This window comes from Nyctereutes procyonoides, unplaced genomic scaffold (genome assembly GCF_905146905.1).
Source record: "Nyctereutes procyonoides isolate TBG_1078 unplaced genomic scaffold, NYPRO_anot_genome, whole genome shotgun sequence".
Classification (NCBI taxonomy): Eukaryota; Metazoa; Chordata; class Mammalia; order Carnivora; family Canidae; genus Nyctereutes; species Nyctereutes procyonoides.
Genome location: NW_026575037.1, coordinates 13,679,463 through 13,696,741, shown reverse-complemented (window position 1 = coordinate 13,696,741; position 17,279 = coordinate 13,679,463). Strand labels below are relative to the sequence as shown.

The 17,279-nt window shown below is 38.8% G+C and overlaps 1 protein-coding gene across 3 annotated transcripts in view; it reads left to right on the top strand.

Moving 5' to 3' along the window:
* The first annotated feature begins 8,761 nt into the window (after positions 1 to 8,761).
* CEP350 (centrosomal protein 350) overlaps positions 8,762 to 17,279 on the top strand; it is a 151,001-nt gene continuing 142,483 nt past the window's right edge. For all 3 annotated transcript variants that reach the window (XM_055319114.1, XM_055319115.1, XM_055319113.1), the window contains exon 1: positions 8,762 to 9,133. The gene's annotated coding sequence lies outside the window, so the exon portion shown is untranslated. The remainder of the gene's footprint in view (positions 9,134 to 17,279) is intronic.

The following is a 17,279-nucleotide window of genomic DNA, read 5'->3' as shown; positions in this document are numbered from 1 at the left end:
GTTAGAATTTCTTTTCTTCCAAGCTATGGCATTTTGCAATGGTCAGGTAACTTTTTACATTGAAGAGGAATGAGATTCTGAGCCACTAATGAGCTCACATCCCAAGTTCCTCTTTTTCAGTGAGGTAGACAAACACTACTTGCTGCCTTATTGGTATATTTTATCTGTGACTAGGAATGACTGAATCCTCAAAGAACTTTCAGGTGCATTCCACATTATGTATTTCTGGCAGCAATAGGCTTCATCATGTACCATCTTACACAATCTCAAAATCTCAGTGCAATTCTGCTGAACTGAGTCATGGTCTCAGGACCCAATGGCATCAAGCATGAGAAGCACAATGTTGTTAAAGCATAGACTTATACCTACAGGTTTGTCCAGTAAAAAATAGACTGCTGAGATGGTCCAGTGTGTTCTTATCAAAGACAAATTTTTGCCATGTTTTTCATCTAGTGCTCTAAGGATGATTAAACCAGTGGGCCCAACACTTGCAATAATATCATAACATTCTCAGCTGACATCCAGTCTGCACTGGTTGTTTGTTAAAATGTTAAAAGTTCTGCATTAAATGACATATCTGCTAAAGGGTTAGTAGCCAAAATATATAAAGAGTTTATAAAACTCAACACCCAAACACAGTAATAGATAACCCAATTAAAAATGCACAGAAGACATGAATAGACATTTTTCCAAAGAAGACATCCAGATGGCTAACAGACACATGAAAAAGTCCTAAACATCACTCATCATCAAGGATATACAAATCAAAAGTACAATGAGATAGCACTTCACATCTGTCAGAATGACTGAAATCAACCACACAAGAAAGAACGGGTGTTGGCAAGGATGTGGAAAAAGGGGAACACTCCTGCGCTGCTGGTGGGAATGCAGACTGGTGTAGCCACTCTGGAAACAGTATGGAGGTTCCTCAAAAAGTTGAAATAGAACTATCCTATGATCCAGCAATTGCACTACTAAGTATTTACCTAAAGAATACAGAAATACTAATTCAAAGGGTTATATGCACCCCAATGTTTATAGCAGCATTATCTACAGTAGCCAAATTGTGGAAACAGCCCACATGCTCATTGATTGATGAATGGATAAAGAAGATGTAGTGTATATATACAATGGAATATTACTGAGCCATCAAAAAGAATGACATCTTGCCATTTGCAACGCGGATGGAGCTAGAGAGAACTGTGGAATAAGTCAGTCAGAGAAAAACAAACAGCATATAATTTCACACATATGTGGAATTTAAGAAACGAGACGGATGATCATAGAGAAAGAGAGAGAGGCAAACCAAGAAACAGTCTCTTAACTACAGAGAACAAGCTCATGTTTACCAGGAGAGAGGTGGACAGGAGGGATGAGCAAAATAGGTGATGGGAACTAAGGAGTGCATGTGTGATAAGCACCAGGTGTTGTATGGAAGTGTTGAATCATTAAATTGTACACTTGAAACTAATATTATGCTGTATGTTAACTAACTGGAATTTAATAAAAACTTAAAGAAAATAGTTCTGCCCTGGTTGCTAAATAGCTGCTATCCCTCAGCAAACTGATTCCAAAGATCTAACAACTAAGGCATTTATTCTGGCCAAAAAGGGAAGTCTCTACCCCTGCTACATTCGGATTGGCTCCCAAACTTACTGGTTGTTGTAAAGTTTTAGTATCACTCCTGCCTAAAACAAATGTAGAAATAAAATTGAATGACGTAACAAGTGTGTGTGTGTGACATAACAAGAATGTGTGTGTGTACATGTACAAAGAAAGAGCCACAGAGAGAAGATGTAGGTTGGATCAACGATCTCTGCTACTCAAATATCAGAGTTTCTTTTCTGTCTTCTCGCAAGGTTTTCATTCTTAGCAACTGGGTTATGCAAAATAACCCAGTGTTAATTGTATTTAGAGATTATTTAGAGTGGGAATTTTAAGACTTTTTTCAAAATAGACTTTTTAATATTTTTAGAAGCATATATACTCATAAAAATATGATATATTTATGTTACAGTGTATATTTAACATTATATTACATATTATATTGCACAAATTATAATATTACATAGGTATATATTTCATTATGTATTTTGATGTATACATATATACATGCTTACACATCCTACTGCTTCTTTTTTTTTTTTTTTTTTCATCCTACTGGTTGTATTAGACCTTGACTAATACAGATGGGAACCAGAATTATCTGGAATTATCTCTCCTTCATGTGCCTGGAAAGACTTAAACAGTTTGGAAGAGGAATAGCTGGGGTTCTTTGGGCATTTTCATCTCTATGTGGTCTTCCAGCATGGCAGCTTCATGTCAGACAGGACTCTCTCAAGGCAAGTGTCGCTAGTGACGGAACACCAAGCAGAATTATATTGCTTTTTATAACCTAAACTCTGAAATTACATTTTATCACACCTGTTGTATTCTCTTGAGGCAGTTATAAAAGTTCACCAAACTCAAGAAGAGAAGACACAGACCCCATGTCTCAATAAAAGAATATTTATATCATGTTATAAGAAGGGCATGTGGGATGAAGTATATTGGTGCTCCCACTCTGGAGAAAACTATCTGCCACATTAACATTTCAACTTCTGAAATATATTTTCTAGTGCTCATTTCGGCAGCACCTATACTAAAATTGCAGTGAAATACATTTTCTATTTATTTAGAATTACAAATACTTGATGCTCTACTTTTCAGATGGGTCCACTTTTTGACCGTTCTTTTATTTTCTCTTATTTTTTTTTTAAGATTTTATTTATTTATTAGAGAGAGAGAGAGAGAGAGAGGCAGAGGGAGAAGCAGGCTCCATGCAGGGAGCCTGACGTGGGACTGGATCCCAGGGCTCCAGGATCACCGCTTAGGGTGAGGGCGGTGCTAAACTGCTAAGTCACCGGGGCTGCCCCGTTCTTTTACTTTCTTGACTTGAGATAGCTATTATCAGAGAAATGTATACATGAAAGCTTTACTTCCAGTTTTAGTTTCTTGATTTTCTTTTAAAGTTACATAAAATAAGTCTCTAGTGTAACTAAGGATTTGTATGTGACCTTTAGGCCCAGAACGCTTTTGACGAAAGAACATGTAATAGGAATGCAATTAATAAGTGTGATAGAAGATAATTAAATTGGCTTGAGTTAATCAAAATTTGGACAATGTTAGTATTAGCTTTGGGTTTCTTTTTATTTAGAACCAGCCATACTACTTTTCCACTGACCTATCTTCCTCCCCTAGGAATGTGGGTAGAGGAAGGCTGGGTTGAGGGGAGGAGATGACCTCTCTTTGCTGGTCTGGAACAGTGGCTTGGAGGCAAAGACAAGTTGGACTTGACTCTGCTCAATAGTGGTTTGTTCCTTATGTGATCTGATTTACTCCCAAGGAAGTTGCTGCAGCTTTTTCTTGGATATAAACTCTTGTCTTGGCTTAAACTCCAGTAAAAAGAGAATACTTTTCTGTTCAGTGTTACAAAGTTGAAAAGTTTCTTGAGCCCCAAATCAGTAGGATATCCTATCCTTTCTACTAAGTAAAATTACACTCTTGTGTTCTTTTACCCTTCCATCTCAGCCATTCTTCCATGTTTTAAAAATTCTCATTTATTTTTTATGTATAAAATATATTATTAAATATTTTGGAAATATAAAAGCTATGAAGAATACCAATACAAGCATCCATAACTAGCTTGAGAAATAAAACACTACCACCGATGCCATTGAAGCTTCTCACGTTCACTCATACCACATGTTAATTCCCCTTCTGCTCCCTCAGATGTAATCATATTTCTGAGTTTACTCCTTTTTATTCTTTGGCATTTAAAAATATTTTGCTACAGGAATGCCTGGTTGGTTCAGTGGTTGAGTGTCTGCCTTCAGCCCAGGGTGTGATCCTGGAGTCCCCAGATCGAGTCTCATGTTGGGCTCCCTGCATGGAGCCTGCTTCTCTGCCTATGTCTCTGCCCCTCTCTCTGTGTCTCTCATGAATAAATAAATAAAAATATTTTATAAATAAAAAAGAATTTGCTATATTTTTATGTATTCCTAAATAACATTTACCAGTATGGCACATGTTTTTAAACTTTATGGAAGTGGCATTATACCATATATATCCTTTTGTAATTTGCTTTTTTAAGGCAATTTTTCACAAAAATATTTGTGAGATTTATTCTTTAACTTATTTTCATTGCTGCTTAGTGTTTCATTGTGTGAATTTTCCTCTGCTTACTTACCCATTCTCTTACTGATGGACATATTATTTTCTATTTTTTTCTATCATAAATAATGCTTCTGTAAAAATTATTGTATTTGTCTCCTTTTGTACCTGGGTTTCTTATGTTAGTTAGCTATTAGATACAAATCTGAGATGGGACAAGGAGCTTGGGTCAGAATATACATCAATATACCATCTCCTTCATCAAGAAAATCTTACCTCAAAAATAAAAACGTCAGCTTACTTAAAGTGTGCTTAGTGGTACATTTGATTTATATGCTTGAGCAAGCTCTTCATCTTATTATGGTCCAGTAACGATGAGTTTGAGAATGTGGACCACTTTCAGTGAATTGTTGGGTCATTCCACACTACTACATATTTCCAAACTGTTTCCCAAATCATTATACCAATTTACACAGCTATCAGAAGTGCATAAAAATTCCCATTGCTTCATGTCATTGCCAACATGTGATATTATCAGACCTTTAAATTTTCGCTGAACTGGTGGGAGTGAGATGATTTCTCATTACGGTTTTATTTTCTTTCCCTGATTGCTAGTGATATAGAACATCTTACAATTAAAAATTTTTTAAATTATTTTTTATTGGGATATAACTGACATAAACATATTAGTTTTAGGTGTACAGCATAGTGATTTGATATATGTGTATATTTTAATCATACAGTATTTGTCTTTCTCTGTCTGACTTATTTCACTTAGCACAATGTCCTTAAGTTTCATCCATGTTGTGCCAAATTATTGCCATTTTTAAAAATTGGTTTTTAGTTTTTCTTAAAAGATTTCATTTTTAAATAATCTCTACTTATGGAGCTTGAACTTACACCCCCAAGATCAAGAGTCACACGCTCTACTGACTGACCCAGCCAGGCACCCCAGTTTGGTTTTTTAATCACTGAACTTTTCTGAATTGTTGATACTAATCTACAATTTTTTCTGCATTTGCTGATTTTTTTAAAATTCAATTTTCCATAGGTGGACCATGTGGCCTTACGGCTTTTTCTTTATTATTATTGTTATTATTTTTTTGGTGGTGGTATTTTTATATTTATTTATTTTAAACCCAGTATAGTTAACATAGTGTTATATTAGTTTCAGGTGTACAATAAGTGATTCAGTAATTCTATACATTACTCCGTGCTCATCAAGATACATGTACTCTTAATCCCCTCCACCTATTTCATCCATTGGCCCCCTCACGCACCTCCCCTCTGGGAACCATCTCTTTGTTCTCCATAGTTAAGGGTTTTGTTTTTTTTTTTTTGGTTTTCTCTTTTTTTTTCCTCTTTGTTTTGTTTCCTAAATTCCACGTATGAGTGAAATCATATGGTATTCATCTTTCTCTGACTTATTTCACTTAGCTTTAAAGTCTAGATCCATCCATGTTGTTGCAAATGGCAAGATTTCACTCTTTTTTTATGGCTGGGTAATACTGCATTGTATGTACCCCACATCTTCTTATCCATACATCTATCAATGGACACCTCGGTTTCTTCCATATTTTGGCTATTGCATGTAATTCTGCAGTAAACATAGGGGTGCATATATCTCTCAAATTAGTGTTTTTGTATTTTTAGAGTAAATACCAGAAGTAGAACTACTAGATCATATGGTAATTCTCTTTTTTCATTTTTTACTCTTTACTACAGTACTGGTTTCCTTATGGTTTTTAAAAATCCCCTCCTCCTTCCCTCCCTCTCCCCATTTTTGACCATTCCATTCTTTCCTGTGGAATGTTATTGATGTTCCTGTGACTGCCCCTCCTTCAGCTGGCTGTTCCCAATGTCCCCTCATCTTCTGCCCCCAGCCAAATACTCTTCTTTTTCTGTGTTCCACTCACCCTGGCAGGCTACCCTTCAATTCAAAGGAGGATTCCTTCAATTTTAATTAATTTCTATTATTATTTTTTTAATTATTTATTTTTAAAGATTTTATTTATTCATGAAAGACACAGAGAGAGAGGCAGAGACATAGGCAGAGGGAGAAGCAGGCTTCCACCAGGGAGCCTGATGTAGGACTCGATCCCAGGACCCAGGATCATAACCTGAGCCAAAGGCAAACCGCTCAACCACTGAGCCACTCAGGTGCTCTCTCTCTCTCTCTCCCTCTCTCTTTTTTAAAGGAAAATGACCTAATCTTTATTTAAAAATACTTATATTTTTAAATGGCTAGTATTTTCACATGGTTCAAAATTCTTAAAGTACAAAAGAGTACAACTGATAAATCTCCCTCTTATTCTTGTTCAATTTCCTTCCATGCAGCCAGTGTTAGCAGCGTCTTCTGCATTAATGTATAGATGGCTCATACATGTACAAGCAAATATTATATATCTCTCCACTTTTTCTTAACTCAAATAGTAGAGTACTATCTACATGGGTTCAGTTACCTCTGACTCCTTTTTGGAGCGGGAACACTTAACGTGGTGGGTACCATTCTCACTTGGCTGGTAAGGCTCCTGTATGTTTTTCAGGCTGAATCCAGTGTCTGGTTCCTCTGGCTTCCAGATTCTGATGCACACATCAAGCTTTACATGTTGTCTCCTTAAAGCCCTTCTCACCCCTCTGTCTATTCCCTTCAGAAATCTTCCTCTCAAATTCTGTGAATCTACAGTCTCTCAAGCCTTTCTATATCACTGACCAGGTTGTAGAGTCTTGGGAAAGGGGCCAAGAATTACATAACTGGTGTCATATTACCTCTTTGCAAATTGGCTACTTGGACTCCTGTCCGACAATTTACTTGCTGCTATCCATTTGTCTTAAGCTCTCACTCAAAAAATTGCAATTTAGGGATCCCTGGGTGGCGCAGCGGTTTGGCGCCTGCCTTTGGCCCAGGGCGCGATCCTGGAGACCCGGGATCGAATCCCACGTTGGGCTCCTGGTGCATGGAGCCTGCTTCTCCCTCTGCCTGTGTCTCTGCCTCTCTCTCTCTCTCTGTGACTATCATAAATAAATAAAAATTTTAAAAAAATTGCAATTTAATATTCATTATAGTAAAATATGATGAAACGCTGCAAGAGTCAATGTGTAGGGTACAAACAACAGTTATGGCATGTCAAAATGGAGAGAGGTGGCTGTGTTTGAGGTATTAGGGGGGTGAAGGAGAGGCAGGGATCTGCACAAGGTAGGACTAGTGGAAATCGCGCATAGGCTGACATGAGGATAACATCGCACTCCACACAGTGACGGGAACTTTTGGTGTTTTCTGTTACCCAGGAGGCAGCATGGGGGTGGAGAAGCATAAATAGGGTTTAGCGAGACCTCAAATCTTACATTTGCCTTTTGCTTATGGTATAGTATTGGGCAAACTACTTAGCTTTTCACAACCCATTTCCTCTTCTAAAAAAAAGTTTTATAAATACTAAACAAGGTGGTTGTATAATGGATGGGGGAAATAATTAAATAACTCTTTCCTTATGTTGTTTTTCGTGCCACCGCTGGCACCACTGGGATACCCACATTTCCTGTTCTCTCCAGCAGTTTCCTAGAGACACAATACATACTTTACATACAGGATTTTATACATCCACGTAGGTCTTATCCAGGCACAGCCAAAGGCCCTGCAAAGAGGGAGCAGTTACTGCCTCCTGCTTCTACTGTTGAGGTCTACCCAACAAGCAGGGATCGAGCCCCTAAAACGTCCCAGTTACCGACCTAGGCCCTATTGGGGTAGAGAGAGACAAAAGGGTCTTCAAGATACTTAAAGATGAGAAACAGTCTCTGGATAAACAGCTATCGGAGTTCAGAAGGTGGAGAAAAGGTGATGGGCAGAGAGCTTGTGTGAAGTGAGCACCTAACGGAAGGTGGCATTATTTGCAGAAGAGGTGTCATTTAAGCTAAGTCCTGACACATGTTAGAATTCACCATACGGAGACTGGGGAAGGAGGATAAAGGTGTCAGAAGACCTGCTGATCACAGACTGCACCGTTCATCATCGATGCCTATACCCAACGGGAGGAAACACCGTTTTACTCGCTCTGGATTAGCCGTCAGGCTGCAGGCTGAGCACGACTCCAAATCTCCAGAATAAAACCGCCACAGTGACAGCAGCGGGGGGAACTGCAGCAGCCGCAGAGCTGCAAAGACTCTGAAACTGACGCGGGTAAAGAAGATTTACTTGGACGACAACTGGTGGGAACGCCGTAAATTCTGAGAAGCTGCACATTCTGACTCCTGAGTTCACCCTGGTCAACCCCCCACCCCCACCGCCCCACACCTTGTTTTTTTTTCGCCGGGGTGAAATGCGCAGCCAGAAGGCCCAATTAGCGTCCGAAGAAGGAGGGCGGGGGAGGTCTCCGCTGCGGATCTGCTCTGGCTCCTCCCGAGTCCCGCCGGGCACCAACTCGCCACGCCAAACATGGCGCTCTCGAGCGTCCTTTCTTCGTCTTATCCCTGCCCGTACATCTTAGCCACACTCAACATGGCCCCAACTAAAGGCTGTATTCCTGTGGAGCCCACTCGGGACAGTTCTCGCGAGGTTTGCCTGCCCCCCCCGCCCCCCCCACCTCGACCGCTCCCGCCCTGCCTCGCGCGGCCGCCACCGCCACTGCCGCCGGCGCCGCTCCTCCTCCGTGTCAGTTGTTGGGCTGTAATGGCGACTGGGCCGCCGCCGCCGAAGTGACTCCCGGGCGGGGGAGCGGGGCCGGACCTGCGCCAGAGGGAACTGCAGAGAGCCGCAGCTCAGGGGGAGGCTTGCTGTGGGGGAGGGGAGGCAGCCTTTCCGCCTCTCCTTCCTTCTCTGCAGCCCGGCGGATCCGGGGAGCCGGTGCGAGGCGGGCACCCGGTGCGTCCCCGGAGCGGGGAGGCCAGGCCCGGCAGCCCTGGGGCCGGTCGGGGCGGCATCGCTGCACCCTCCGCCAGGCCCCGCGGGATGCACCGTGGGAGCCGAGGGCGGAGGCGACACTCTCAGGTGAGCTGCGGGAGGACGTGGCTGGGACCGCAGACGTTCGCTTAGCTTCTGCCTCTGTCCGCGGTCCCGGGTCCCCGGTGGCGGCGAGAGAGGCGGGGCGGGGCGCCGGGAGCCCTGGCCCAGGCTGGCGTCCCCCTCGGGGACCCTCCCTGGGCCCCCCGCTTCTGCGGGGAGGGCTGTCCTGACACCTCGATTTCAGGTCCCACCGGTGCCTGCCCAAGACGGATTTCCTTCCTTACCTGCCAGGGCGCCCCCCCCCGTCCCGCCGCCTCCCCCCTCCCCCCCCCGCGCCCTGCTCCCCCGCCCCTCCTCTCCTCTGCAAAAGATGTAAGATACCTCTCGCCTTTGGTCTCCGGAGAACTGCTCCTCCTTCACTTGCAGATCAGGCGTATTTTAGGAAATTCCGGGCAACTGGCTCCAGTGGCAAGGATGACTGGGTTTCTGTTCCTTTTTGGTGGGGATAAACATTCTCAAGTATAGGGGAAAACTTTGATCTGCTCCAGTCAAGCAGCTGCTGAACGTAGTCTACCGATTTATTTCACAGATGGTTTAGTGTGTGTTTGTGTGTGTGTGTGTGTGTGGGGGGATTTCTTAGGCTTTAAGCTTTGAAAGTTTGTCAGTATTTCTCCCCCTCCCCTCCCCGCCCTCTTTTTAAATGTGGCCCAACATGGTAAATAATATTTAACCGGTTTCACAGATACGGTTTTGGAATTTCGCTGGGTTTTTAGTTTTCAGATAGGAGGTTGTACATAGGTATGAGATTTTAACATGGTTGTTAGTGTAGTAGCAAATCTTTCCTAAAGGAAAAGATCCTTCTTATAGGACAGGTTGTCAGGAGTGGTAATCGGTATCCGTGCACTCCCATCTGATTGTTTTTTTTTTTGTTGTTGTTGTTGTTGTTTGTTTTGAATTTGGAAAAGTCGTTAATGTTATGTTGCCATGTTAGCGATGCCTCCTCCTGTCTTGTGCTTAAAGGTTTTAAAGGAAAAGGCTATCTTAGGCAGACCTAGCAACAGTGCGAAACGGTTTGTAAAAGCGATGATAAAATACGGAAAGCTGCTCTCCACTTTAAGCACTTTAGTTTAAAATGCTGCTTTTAATTAAACAAGGGAGTGTGTTGCTTATAACATGAGATTGTGACTTTGGGGGATCGGTTGTTAGGCCAATGGTACAAGTTGCTTCAAACCCATGGATGTGTAACATGAATTAATTTCGGTGTGCAAAATTGAGGAACTCCACCTAGTGTAATAAAGTAAATCTGAAGCGTTGAAGCGTCATTGGATTGAATTTAAGGTGCTTTAATCAGAAAATAAACATCAAGCCAAAATACATTGTATGTGTGGATAAATAGTATGTATCTCATTTTTTCACGGTAGCAGGGGGGTTGGGTTTGTAACGATGGTGAAGTCCAGTAACTAAACAATTTCATACATGTGTGAGATAATTTCTCTGACTCTCTGATATTGTGTAAGGGTGTTACTACTTAACCAACCTCCTGTGGGGAAATCAATTTATGGATTATGAAGTTTAGAATTTTTTCCTTATGCTTTTGATTGCCAGTCTTTTGCCCATTTGATAATACTTCTGTCATATCATGGACAGTAGAAAGGAGATGGAGTCCCTATCTAACCAATTTTTATTTGTTGAATTACTTTGTTATAAAGGCAGCAAAAAAGAAGGAGCTGTTTAAAATAATTTACATCACTTCTTTTGGTGTATCTCCACATATTTTATTTAGTCTTTATAGCTGTACGAGGTAGGTTTGGCAAATATTTTTGTTTTGCAGTTGTGGAAATTGATACACAAGGGAGTTTATTTATATGAATGATGGTCTTATTTCTGCAGATCTAGAATTGTTTATTTTTATTGAGGTATAATTGACATTAGTTTCAGGTGTACAGCGTAATGGTTCTGTATGTATTGTGAAATGATCACAAGTCTAGTTAACATCGTAGAATTATTTTTATTTTTAAATTGAATATATAGATACTTCTGGACCTTAGTTTTTTATTTTTTATTTATTTTTTTTTTTTTTTATGATAGTCACAGAGAGAGGGAGAGAGAGAGGCAGAGACACAGGCAGAGGGAGAAGCAGGCTCCATGCACCGGGAGCCCGATATGGGATTCGATCCCGGGTCTCCAGGATCGTGCCCTGAGCCAAAGGCAGGCGCCAAACCGCTGCGCCACCCAGGGATCCCTGGACCTTAGTTTTTTAAAATCTAAAAAATTGTTTTTGCTCCTTTTGACATGCTGTTAGCTCCTTTATGCTGATGGTTGTCGTTCTTTAAAAACAGTACTTTCAATAATTTTTGTTAATAATGAGCAAGTCATGAATTATTATAATAGATGGCTTCACTTCTGTGTGTACTTTTTGCTTGAACAGTGTTCTTCAGAAATTGTAGTTGACTGGTCCTCTCTCATTTTGTTTGGATACTCACAGTTATGTCGTCTTTGATAATTCAAATGATTAATACTCTTGGTTATGAAAACCAGTATTTGGGCCACATAGTAGCATAACTGGAAAGTAGTAACATCTTGGTGATTTTATTGTAGAACTGATGATTTAAAATGTTAACTTGCCATCTATACTTGTGATTTGTCTTTTTGCAGCATGGGACAAGTTGTGAAATAATTTTCTTTATTGACGTTGTCTTCCCATGTCAAACAATTTCTAGTGTCGCAAATAGTCCAGAAACACAATCAAAAGATTGTATAGTGTATTTTTTTTCCTGCACTTATGGCTTTTTGTTTATTATCACAAGTATGATTTTACATTTACTACTGGTTATTTTGGTTGGTTATTTGCCTTTCTCATTTAATCTAAGTTCCATGATGGCAGAGATCCTCTGTTAACTATTGTACCCCCAATGCCTAGCATATAGTAAACTAATCAGTAAATATTAGTTGAATAAATTGACTAAACAGTGGTTTTGGCATAATGTATAGAAAACAAAACAAACACTAGTTCATGTTCCTAGGCACACATCAACTCTAATTAAGAATATACTCCAGAGATATGTTCAAGTTTGTTAGGTAGCAGGGAATGACAGCCTGGGATTAAAAACCACTGAGAATAAGCCACAGGTGGATCCTGAAAACTTTATTGGATATTTTAATGATTTGCTTAGGTGTTCTGGCAATAGTTATTATAATTTAAAGAAAATAGAAGGTTTAAGACCCTGACCTAATTAGTACTATAATTATAGGCTCTTAATAACCTTAAGTCACTTCTTAATTACAGCATTGGGAGTTTTAAATCTTAAAGGCCAGCTAGTCCAATTCCCACGTTTTGCACATAAGTGAACAGTATCATATAGGGGAAATATCTTACGCAAAGTGGTTTTATAACTGGATGAAGAATTCATTATACAGTTGCTAAGTCTTCACTGTTTAATGACAGATAGTTATCAAATCAGATGATGATTGTGACCAACTGGGCAATCTATTCATTCTACATCAGGGTAAGTTAAAAAACTCAAAATAGACCTCTCCCTGAATCAAAAATATTTGTTAACTTAAAGATGAACCTCAACCTTCCCCTCTGCCATTGGGACTATAAATTGGTACAACCAGGACAATATTCTGGAAGGAAATTTGTTGTTACTTATCAAAACTAGGAGTGCATGAATTTGATGGTCATTTTGTTTTTAGGAGTTTAGCTTCCACAAATTTTGGCATAAAAGCACAAGAACAAATCTACAAGGATGTTCGTTTTAACATTATTATAAGTAAATGCTGGAAGTATTTATAAATAAAAAATATCCTAAATGCCCCATTGGTAGAGGAATAGTTGAAATTATAGTATATTTATGCTGTGAAATACTGTGCACTTGTTAACAGGTTGAGGGATACCTCCATTTACTTCATGAGAAACAGCTGAGTGTATCATCAAGTGCAAGGACCATGCAGCTAACTTTCTGGGTTCAAATCCCAACTGCATCATTTATTAGATATAGCCATTAGCAAATTACTTAAACTCATCCATAAAGTGGATATAATTATAGTTCTCTTTTGACAGGGCTGTTGTGAGAATTAAATGAGTTGCTATTTAAGCTGCAAGTAAGCATAGTAAACACTAATAAATGTTTAAGTGTTTGCAATTACTATTATATACTGACATTAAAGAACGTTCATGATATAATATTGAGTGAGAAAAATAAGTTGCATAACACTGTGGAATATTCAGTTTTGAAAATGCACATGGGCAAAGAAAGAAATTTGATTTTATTATGATTTTGTATGGGAATAGGAAAGAGTCTGTAAGGATAGATGTTAGACTATTAGCTATGTTGTCCCTGGGGGAGTGGGTGACTTTCCTTTTTTTTTTTTTTTTTTTACTTTAGATACTTTTGTATTGTTTATTATAAGTCCCACTTTTACAGTTTTTGAAACTTTTTTCTAAAAAAACTGAAACAATTTTTTCTATTATACAGTCATATAAATGTATTTTTTAATTTAGTTTTTCAGAGATCTGTAGATTTCATCAATATATCACAGATTATATTTCAAAACTTTTGTTGATGGAAGATTAAACTTAAAAGTGTATTTATTTTCCACTAGCTTAGTGACCTTAGGTGTCATTTCTTAATTTACAAAGTAAGTACATACATAGCTCAATCAGTGTTTCTTAAACTCAGGATTACCAGACTGTGCCAGGAGGTGCCTTGGGGCACTGTAGTGATCTCACACAGGCACTGTGGAATATTTTAAAGTTTTCGAGGGAAACAACATAATCTTTGACATCTGTGGAATATCTGTGTGATATTTGACATCTGTGGGACACTGCTCCAACTATTATTAGTTTGAGGTAGTGTCTATGAAATTGTGTTACATTACTTTGGAAGACTGGATGTCTTCAAAAAGCTGGGTTTGGGGGTGCTGCTATGATAAAAAGCAAGTACTGTGCAAAAATCAGTATGAATGTAAAGGATAGTGGCAGTGTCCAAAGTGATTTCAAGGTTTGAGAAGTTGTATAATGTATAGTAGTTGCATACATCCCATTAATAAGTAATTGTGGTTATATAGTAATAAAATATTTCTTTTAATATATATGTATTTTTCAAACTGCTACTAAGTTGTTAGGACACAAATACTTATTAGATTACATGAATCTAATAAATGTAACTGGTAGGTATTTTTTTGGTGCCTGGGGGCACCATGAAAAAATTACCGAAACGCTGAGAGTTCTCTTAACTGAAAAAGCTTAGGAACCTCTCCAACTCTTTTGACTAGGACACTCACAGTAAGAAATATATTTTTCATAGGGATATAATATATACATCTATGTATATATCTGTATATAAATAAAATGTAAGTTGCGCTAAGCTAATACCCTTACTACTTCCATTACAACGCCATTTGGTTTCATTAAAAAATGCTAGCTTCAACCCACCAGATTGGGTTTTTAAAAACGATTTATTTAAGAGAGAGAGAGAGATGGAAAGAGTGCACATGATTGGGAGGGGCAGAGGGAGAGAGAATCCCAAGCAGACTCTGCACAGAGCTCAGAACCTGCTGTGGGGTTCAATCCCACAACCCTGAGACCACCATCCAAGCAGAAACCAAGAGTTAGATGCTCAACTTACTAGGCCACCCAGGCACCACCCCACCCCACCCCCCAATTGTTTTTTTTTTTTTTTACCTACTATTATTACATATTTGAAGAACATGTGATTGGATGACCTCTGATTTCTAGCTTTAATATGCTTTGTTTTCTGATTAGTTATAAATGAAGTTGGACTACACTTAATAGGTGTGTTTCTGAAAATTTGTATAGGTACTACATTTTTGTATGATGAATTATTTTAAATGCTATAGAGAAATAACGAGGTAAAGGAGATGTTTTTACAAAGAGAAGGATATTTTTTCAGACAGAAGAATATGATAAGTTTGGGTTTTGATGATTTTTTTAAGTTAACCACTTTAAGTTTTTGTTCTAAGTGAACTTTTGAAAGCTGCTTATGGAATCCCTTCTTAAAACTAGATTTAACAATCATTCACGAGTAAGAGTACTAGGTATAATAGGCTTCATTTTCATGATTTTCATATCTAAATCTATAAAATAAAAGTTAAAGAATTGCTGGGCTTGTTTTAAATTATAAAATGCATATGTATACATGTAATTATTTATCTTATATGTTGCCATAAAATACATTTTCTGCTTAGGAATGGTTAACCTCTTCATAGTATATGAAACAGCTGTATCCCTTTTCCTACTTGCATTTAAGAATTGGATTCTGAGACTTATCAATGGGACCATCAGTCAGCAAACAGGTCTGGTGTGTGTTGTGTATGGTGCATGGACTAGGGATATGTAGGGGACTAAAACATGTAAAACTAGAGTTCCATGTAAGAGACATATATAAGTAATATACAAGTTGGTGAGAGGAATGATAAAATACTGTGGATACACAAAGTGGGATCAACGGACACTGCATTAAGGAGTCAATTTAGTTTTCCAGTGAAAGAAAAGTAGTTGTCTTTGTTTCTTTTACAGCCGTAGCTTAAGTTAGCTAAGTTATTGAATATGGAAGGAAACTTCTCAGAAAAATTTTTCTCCCTCAAATAGTGACAAGCACATATGCTTTTAAAATATTCAAAAACATATCCATGGAAAAATCTGCTTTCTCTCCTGGACCCTTATTCTCTCTTCTCAGAGTTCATCAGTGATAACAGTTTCTTAGGTATCAGAGAGGTTTTGTCATAAAAATTTTATACTTTAGGGCAAAAAAATAATCCTGACTTGCAAACTGGGAGACACTTTTATAGACATATACTCCTTGAAATTAATTTGAGAGAGTAAGCATTCAAGATAAGCAAAGTCTAGACTCGTATTTGTAGGACTTCCCCCCCCCCCCCATTATTCTTGATCTTGTTCATTGTCTTCTCCTTATGTAAAAGACTAGGGACACCTGTAGTCAATCTCTAGTTTAGCTCATTTCTTGTCAATGGGGGGATATGTTCTTTGTGAGCCTCTCCCTGTTACTTATGTTCCAAAGGCCAAACTGGCACCAAATGTCACAAAGTTGTCTTCTGGATTTCCTAGATGACAGTAGATCAGCCTTGTATTTGTAAAAGTAGTTGTTGGGGTTTTTGTATTTTAAATGTGAAAAGAGGTGAGGCTAAGTTCTCAGGTTATTTGTGTTTATTATATTGTGAGAGTGTTGGTTATTCTGAGAATTTACTTGGAACAGTATAGTAGATCTGACCTAGAGCTGGAATGTTTTCTCCTTTTTTCTAGCTTGGTCCCTACTAAATTCGTCCATTTTATATTTAGGTGAGATATTATGACTATTGCAGGGTTGTTTTTTTCTCATTCTTTCAGGCAGTGGTTGTTACATGGGATCCAAAGAGATGAGAGAACTGAAATGTAGCAAAGGTATGGAAAATTTCCTTTGTGAGAGCCAAAACAAAGTAATTTCTTTAATCTTTATCCCTAGGGCCAGGCACATAGTACCAGCCCAGTAAATAATGGAGCCAAATCTATGTGACTTGAGAGTCTTGTCAATAAAATGTAAAGGGCAAATTTGCCACTAGAAGATACTTGAAAATTGTCTATTTTATAAAATGTCATCTTGTATCTTATTTGTGTACATACCATTAGTATAGATCAGCATTCCTCAATCCTTCTGGTATCCAGACCACTGCATACTCCTTCAGTTATTAAAAACTTAAAGAGCTTTTGTTTATGTGGGCTATATCTGTTGATATTTACCGCATTAGAAGTTTTAAATGTATATATTTTTAAAAATTTTAATTCCAGTGTAGTTAAGTGTTATATTGGTATCAAGTGTACAAAATAGGGATATAGTAATTCTATACTCAGTGTTCATCATGATAAGTTTACTTTTAATCCCCTTCACCTGGGCAGCCTGGGTGGCTCAGCGGTTTAGCGCCACTTTCAGCCCAGGGTGTGATCCTGGAGACCTGGGATCGAGTCCCATGTCAGGATCCCTGCATGGAGACTGCTTCTCCCTCTGCCTGTGTCTCTGCATCTCTCTCTGTGTGTGTCTCTCATGAATAAATAAATACAATCTTTTAAAAAAAATAATCCCCTTCACCTACTTCACCCATCCATTTGTTCTCCATAGTGGAGTCTGTTTTTTGGTTTGTCTCCTTTTTTCTTTGTTCGTTTGATGTTGTTTCT